Below are 8,730 nucleotides of genomic sequence, written 5' to 3' on the forward strand. Positions count from 1 at the left end.
TTGTACAATAACAATAAATTTAATTTCCACATCTCCAGTCCTCAGAGGTTGTGGACGACATCATCATTTTCTTCACCATGAACTAACATCAGCTGTTTGTAGTGTAGGAAAATACAGTCATGTTTGATGTTTTTATTGTTTTTTTTCTTCCCTATCATACCATCATTCAGATAATTGAAGAACCTTTATAATGGAAGTAAGGACATAATTCTATCTCCAGTGTAATTACCGTATTTAGTACAGTTACATTACCACGTTACTGAAAAATATAATGTGATTTCAGTAATGCTGTACTTTTGAATGTGTTACACCCAGCACTGACTTTAATTTATGTTTATTTCAGGCACATATCTTGTTTTATCAACAGCACTAAAAACTAACATTAGAGTCCATTTTCTTAGCACAGAACTCGTTTTTTTCCCCCAAACTAATATAAAAAGAGGTGAAATAATGGACTTGCATTTATCAAGTGTACACGGACACTGTGAACTATATTGTCTTGTAATTTTGAATAAGACTCAAACATGATTCCCAAGATTCTAACACAATGTTTTATGCTGTCATGATTTTTCACAGTGTCTCTCTGGTTCCCTGAATGTTCTCTTTATTGGGTTAAATAATGTTTAAGGGCATGCTTAATTCAAGCCATCACTCAGTAGTATCAGGTGGGTGATTTGTGTAAGAGATTATTGTTTTTCGGTGCATGAGAATGAATCAAGGCATTAGATGAGCCTTCTTAGGTTTCACATAAAAGGAGACAAAGGAGAAAAAGACAGTTCAAAACTTCACCTCAAATTCCCCTACTGACAGTCAGTCTGACCTTATAATACCTGCAGTATAACTTTCATTAGATTCCTCACTCACAGATCATGAAAACAAATCTCATTACCTGCAGATGATCACTGCTGACTAACACTGACCAGAAAAGCTCCCATTTCAAATAAGGGTCTCCAGTTTCGCACTCTAGCACTTTTTTCTTACTGCTTTGTCATGAAATGTGGCTTTGGCATGTAGTTTGACACTCTGCCTTTGATCTTGAGGTGAGTCACGAGTCACAATCATTGGTATAAGTCAGCCTTTGCATGGAGATCAGATAACCAGGATGCGGTGCAGCTAATGAGGCCTGTCGCTGCCTTCACAATGCTGCATTGTGAAGTTTCCTTTCAGGCACCCCTGTGTTGTTGCACTACTCAGAGATCAAGATTCAGATATTCACCACTAAGTCTTCTCTAACATGACAAGCACACAATTGTATCTAATGATGACTAGTGTGAGCTGGTATTTTCTCAGAGCTGGTCAGAGTGTACTTCAAAGGTTAACTTTCAAGGAGCCAAAACTGGGGTATGGTTGAGGGGCAGATTGATGGTGAGAGATAAAGACAGCAAGTAATGCCTAACACTGTGATCAGCAGGACACACAAGCAGTATATTTTATATATTATAGTATCATGGAACAATATGAAGCTCTGCGATATACTGGTCACCCGTCCAGGGTCTACCCCGTCTTGTCACCCTACAGCAGCTGGGATAGGATCCAGCTCCCTCCCAACCCTTAATTGGATAAGCAGGAGAAAATGGACGGATGGACAGAAGAAAGAAAGAAAATGTTGTTTCCTTTCAAATAATTATGAATCATTATAATGCATTCAGAGTTTTTTTCTATGGAGCCTGCAACATAAGTGGATGAGTGGGACAACAGTTAGTTTTATCTGTCACTCCTGTAGATCTCCGTTGTAGATGCAAGACAATAAAGTGCATATTATCTATGATTATTGACAACAGATTCTTTAATAGAACTTATTTTATAATAAGTTTTGAAAATAGCAATTCAAGTCATGAATAGAAAATTAGCATGAATATTACCAAAGAGTGTGTTGTTTATACCTTTATGCTACTATACTACTTCTTCTTTCTCTTTTGTTTTTTACTAATGGAGTCATGGTGTAGGGCACCTCTGTACTGGCTTCATGTTTAAGACCCTGCAGCTACATCCATCTTTTTAAGCCTGCAGCTTATCGGGAGGTCTCTTGTAATTTATTGAGTTATTTCTTCCACCTCAGATCAATTTTCAGACTAATTTTTTTTCTAAATCCATGACATCTAGAAAAAGTTCTTCAAGGCTTTGTTACATCTAAACTGTGATACTTTAAATGACTGTAAACTGGAACTGATGAATCGTCTTTTGCTTTGTTCACAATTAGTCCAAATGCTGCAGGCACGTTACTGACTGGGAAAACAAAAGCAGATAAGAATACTCCTGTGTTAGCAGCTTTGCACTGTACTCTGTGTCTTATAGAATCCAGAAAAAAGTGACAACATTTATTATTTACTTAAATGCTCTTTCATCTCCATATACCAGTCAAAAGTTTTAGAAAACTCTATTTTTTCCAGTTATTTATTGCAATTCACTTTGAAGTCCAATGAATAGCTTGAAATGGTAAAAAGGTAAGCGGTGAACTGCCAGAGTTAAAAAAAAAACAAAACTGTAAGGTTACCCAAAACTGAAAAATAATGTACATTTCAGAATTATACAAAAAGGCCTTTTCAGGGAACGCAAACTGGGTTAACAATTTAAAGCTGTTCTGCAGCAGTGGAGGTTGATCAAGCCTTGAAAGCTGGTGCTACTAATTCCTACAGGTGTTCCAATTTTTTTGGATTACTTACAACCCCTCTGTCTGCATAAAAACAGTGTTGGAACACACTGTGATACCATACCCTCGTACTGTGTTGCTACAAAAATGGTGAGAAAAAGCAATTAACAATGGTAGAGAGACAGACCATCATAACACTTACAAATGTAGGTCTTTCCTGCAGAGAAATTGCAAAGAAAGTCAAGGTGTCAGTGAGTACAGTTTCTTTCACCATCAAAAGGCACTCAGGAACTGGGGCAAACTCTGGGAGGAAGAGGTCTGGCAGACCCAAAGATACAACTGAATCAGAGGACAAGTTTCTGAGAGTAAACAGCTTGCGTGATAGGTGGCTCACAGGACAACAGCTTCAAGGATGTCGTAGTAAGCAAGTCTTAGTTTTAACTGTGAAGCGAAGACTTTGAGTTGGAGCAAGAAAGCCATCGTTAAGACGTCAGAATAAGACAGAGAGGCTTGCCTGGGCCATGAAACACCATCACTGGACGACTGAAGACTGGAAGAAGGTATTATGGACTGATGAATCAAAATCTGAAATCTTTGGTTTATCACTCAGGATCTTTGTATGCCATCCAGTAGGTGAAAGGATGGCTCCACAGTGTGTGGCATGAACTGTTAAACACGGAGGAGGAAGTGTGATGGTCTGGGGCTGTTTTGCTGGATCCAGGGTCAGTGACTTGTACAGAGTGAGAGGCACCATGAACCGAAACGGCTACTGCAGCATTCTGCAGCGCCATGCAGTACCCTCTGGTATGTAGCTAGTTGGTCAAGGGTTCATCCTACTCCAAGATAATGGCCCAAAACAAAAGTCCAAACTATGCCAGAACTACCTCAAGAAAAAAGAACAAGAAGTCAAGCTTGAAAACATGGAGTCTTCCACAGTCTCCAGACTTAAACCCCATCGAGCTGGTTTGGGATGAACTGGGCAGAAGAGTGAAAGAAAAGCAACCTACAAGTGCCACACATTTATGGAAGCATCTGCGACAGGTATGTGAAGAACTTTTTAAGAAATATTTGGTTTATATTGTACAAAGAATGCTACAGGTGTGTTCAGCTGTTATATCTGCCAAAGGTGGCTACTTTGATGAGTCAAAAGTTTAGAATACATTCTGGTCTATAAAGTGATTTTATGATTTCTTTTTTTTTTTTTTTTTTAACTCAAATTGCTTATTTGTACTATGTTTTAATTTCAGGGTGCAAAGAGGCATTAAACTGCATCACTTTCAATAAAAAACTGTAAAAATTGGGGTGTTCTAAAATTTTTGACCAATAGTGTGGTTGACATGGGGCATCCGTATATACCCTCTAGATCATTAAGGTTTGCATGCCAATAACTTTTGACTATCCCACAATTGAAGCTTATAACAAAAAAGATGGGACGAGTTTTTGCCCTCATTGCGCCAAGACCCTGGAATGATCTCTGAAGTGGTCTGAGACATGCTGCTGATCTCTGGAACGTTGATCGAAGTTGATCGAAATGATTTCTTGTTGTGTTATTTGTGCAAGTAGTATGAATGCGGGTTGAGAGAGTCATCTGGAAAACCTTCTCTTTTTCTTATTGGGAAACACTTTGGTTTAAAATGTGCTACATAACTCAATTTACTTAATTATTTGACTGTATTTAGTTTAAACTGCATGTTTCTAATAAATATAACTTTGACTATGGATGCCAGCGAGATTCTATTTAAATCGCTCAATGATTAGCTGCTTGGGAAATACCACATGCTGTAAATCTTTCTAGTTTAAATCTCAATGAATCAATCAAAACTGCCTCATAACCTGACATTATGACTTGTTGATCCAGAGCTTGGTGGCTATTTTCCCCAACAGATGGCAGCCTGATGGGCTTTCAATGAGCCAACAATCCAACCTCCTACCAGCAGACCAGTAAACCAACCAACAAGCCAGCCGTTAAAACCCTTCAGACAAGTTGCTTTTAAGTTAACCTAGTCATTCATGGAGCCAGCAGGCCCCCCACCCCCTCCAGACCCTCACAGCTCTAATCCACCTTGCTTGGCCGTGGCCTAGAAGTGCTCATTTTGTGTGCCCCACAATCTGTGGTCACAACAAGCTTAGCTGCGTGCTAATCCGCCTTGTTCCATCCAGCAAATCATTATCCTCTCACTGATACTGTCTACACCCGTCACTGCTCTTAATGGCATACATCCTAATGTTTTTTTCATGCATCTTTCTGCCAAAATACGGTTTCTCCTACAATGACTCAGAGAAAAAAAGAAAAAAGAGTAGACACAAAGACACGCACGCGCACGCACGCACACACACACACACAAAGGAAAACAGACAAATAAACAAGCGGAGGGAATAATTACCTGCCAAGTGGAAAAAAAGGGACCATGGATTTAAAGTCAAAATAGACAGCAAAGCAGACAGACAAACAGATTTCCGCTCTCACACACGCATTAACATGATAAATTATGTGTCCCTTGTGAATTTATATTGCTCTCTATGAGTCATTAATGGGGGTCAGTAGGTCTCTAAATGCCCATTCCCATGTTGGCTGGTTTGTCATTAATGTATCACGGTCAGTGTCATAATGGAGTCTGCTTTACAATCGTGTGTGTGCGCGTGTTATAGTCTGGGATCATACTGATGAGGATGCTCAGGTCATGTCATCTGTAATTATTCTGGCAATTTGAGGCTTTGAGAAACACAGTTTACATTCCAAAGTAAAAAAAAAAGTGCTTAATTTAAAATAAACAAACAGAAAAAAAAAACCCTGTTTAAATCTAGAGGGGAAAAAATCAATAAAGAAGTATTTGAATGTGTCAGTTTATTCTTGAGAGCATAGGAAAGACAATATTTGCACATTATATGCACATTATGTCAAATGATTACAGTACATGACATTAACTGATTTCACTGGTTTGTTACAGACAAGAAATATAATAGTAATCAAAGTGTATTAAAAAAAACAAGAGATAATTTCCATTTCAATTCAAGCTTATTTATTAGGCATATTTGAATAGCCAAATCACAACAGTCACCTTAAAGCACTTTATACTCCAAGGTAAAGACCTTCTAGTCTTATAGAGAAAAACCCCAACAATAAGACTAACCACTATGAGCAAGCATTTGGTGATGGTGGGAAGTAAAAACTCCCTTTTAACACATAAAAATCTTGAAATCTTGTGACCTGTTGGGCGATTAGGGGAAAATGAAAAGAAAAAGGAGAGCCTAGAACACACACTATGAGAGAGAAGATGTAATTTAATGACATGTGACAGTGGGAGTAGTAGATCTGTTTAATTTTGGGGTTATTTTTATTTACGTATTTCCTGTATTGCTGAAAAATTATGAAAAATAAATGACAAGGAAACAGATGATTATGGTAAGCTACCATGTTTCCAGATGCAGTAAATACAAGGAGTGATAAAGTTACATGGATATAATATTATGGAATAAGTACTGCAGGGATAGACTGTACATAAAGGATGGATGAAATCACCATGTTCCCAGCTGACCTAGGTGTAGCTTTTGCTACTTCAAATTTCTGGGACGATGCAAAAAAACATGAAGGCTCATGTTTAAAATAAATAAATCCCAGGTTAGGTTGGGAAATATGCTCCTGGATCTAATTCAAGGTCATATCAACGTCATCCTTCTCTTTCTTTTTCTGCATTTGGGGAAGTTTGCTTTACCCACTTTTACCCTTTAGATAGCATTATATTATATGCACATTTCTTAATCCTCATTATAACGCCTTATCTTGTTCAATGTGACGACCAGATATATCAAACACATTTGGATAAAAAAGGGAGGCGGGAGCTAAAAAGGATTATGTGAAAGTTAAATAACTGAGACACTCTACACTGCAGCATCAACACTTTCTGTTAAAAAGTCAGCCTGAAACACCAAAAAGTAGTCTGGAGGCAAACACTTCAAAGCAGCAGTGTCAGCTTAATTAGCTAGCTAGCCAGAGCTGTTAAAACCTGCCAGAACCAGTTAGCCAGAACAAAAAAGTCAGAATGCAAGGGGCTTTTGTTTACCTGTTTAACATAATTTCACCACTCTGTCAAATAAATGTAAATATATGAAGTAAATTAGAGCCTAACCTTGCGTCTCCATATTTATCTCAAAGAACGTTTTCCCTTTCTGTTTATTACGCTGTCTGTGCATATGGCTGCATGTGCCCAGTAATTCTGTCTTTATGAATTCTAGTATCTGGGACTCCTTGAAAAGAAAAATTATTTTCCTGTGGACATGCCCTGTTTTTGCTGCTGTGCTGTAAACAGCCCCACAAGATACTCTTACAATTAAACATAATATTTATTAATTACTGGATTAATTTTTGATGGTGTTACTTTTTCTGTACCTTCATTAAGTTCTTGATGACATATAATGCCAAGCAATACATTTGTTATCAACTGGAAAGTAAATGGAATAATTATTATAAAAAAAGAGTGGCAGTAAGGACCACAGCAGTAATCCATGCTAAGTGGAGGATCTCTTGCAGCAGCAATATTTCACATGGCACCTGGTGCCTTGTGCACTAAACACCGTCTACAGTAATTCATATTAAGCTGAAATAAGTCTTGCAATAATCTGGATGCTGGCCAAAATTCAGTGCAGAGCAGACGTTATTGCCTTGTAGAATACATAAAAGTACACTAGAGACATTTTACCCTTGTAGGAAGCACATTAACACATCTCAAGCACTTAAACAGCACTAAATGTACCTTTAAGGCATTTAGGTGGCCTTGTTGTGAAGTGGGAGAAACCTGGAAAGGTTTAAACAATGAAATAGGCCTCCAAGCGGCTCGTGCAATTGAATCATGAAGTCTGGCAGCCACAGAAAACAGAGTCAAATGTGGAAATACAAAAACATAAAAATAGATGGAAGAAAATAGATTATGACCTTATCCAGACACAAAACTGTGAAGATGAGAGTCACTGTATTAAACTACAATACAGTGAATCGTTGTATGACCAGTAGCCACTCTCATTTTTTGTCCATATTTATACAATGTTAATTTCTAGAATTCCCGGCCCGCACCCGGTCCATTTACTTTAACCAGGAATCCATTAAAATTTCCTTTAAAGGGTGTTATGATATGATGGTTCAGTGAGAAAGCAGAAAGATGCAGCATAGCATGCCGAACACTGTCATGGTGATAACAGCCTATTCTTGTATGATTTCCAGTGCACTGAATCATGCATCATTCAGCTCAAACTTCTCTGAACCCAAAAAGAATCCAGCCGAAGAGTCTCAGCAAGGATTTGCAGGAACCAGGGCGAGAGCAACTGTCTCTCACGCTTTTGAAAAAAGCCTTAGGCTGTAAAGAAGCAGCAAGAGAAGTATACCTCTGAGAGTTGTGATGGCAAAGTGAACAGGGGAAAGAGCCAAGCCTTGCTCTGCTGTTATAAGCCCTGAACTGCATACGCTGACGTACAAGCAGGGGAGAAATTGGCAGTGGGAATAAGGGCAACACAGTGTAAATTTGGAGCACAAAAGGCTTAAGGGGACACTGTGCATTCATCCCTGTGGCCCTGCACACACACATTCAGTACAGTATGCATGGGGCTTAAGAGGTGGCTGTGGAGAATGGCTGGTGAGGAGATCAAAACAAAGCCCATGGGTGATGTTGGAGGGGAGCTCTGAGAATTGGGATGGAAGTCTGCTCCTCATCTTCTGGTCTTATCCACAGTGGCATGTGCACACACTCACACATATATTCACTAAGAGCATAATGACCATAAGAAAAAGGGAGATAACCCAAAAAGGCACACCAGCAGGAGAGAAAGCTGAAACCCACATGCATTCGTGCACACACACTACCAGCACAAGGCTTTAACTGGCTGATATTGCCAGGAGTTCCAAGGATAATCCTGTGAAACTGTGTTTGTGGGGAGAAACTTGCTTTCAGTGGCCAGGAGAAAACACCCTCCAAATGTTGAGTGAAGATGCCAATCAACTTCATACCACAGTCATAATCTGTGACCTGGTTTCTCAGTGTTGGCCTCTTTGAGGGGTGAAAAATAACAGCAAAACAGCTCCATCCAATTATTTTTGTTCCATGGCATTTCAACATTTTCTGCAAACATGACTGGTGTTTTCATAGTCACAG

Source organism: Pelmatolapia mariae, linkage group LG12 (assembly GCF_036321145.2).
Source record: "Pelmatolapia mariae isolate MD_Pm_ZW linkage group LG12, Pm_UMD_F_2, whole genome shotgun sequence".
In the NCBI taxonomy this organism is placed as follows: Eukaryota; Metazoa; Chordata; class Actinopteri; order Cichliformes; family Cichlidae; genus Pelmatolapia; species Pelmatolapia mariae.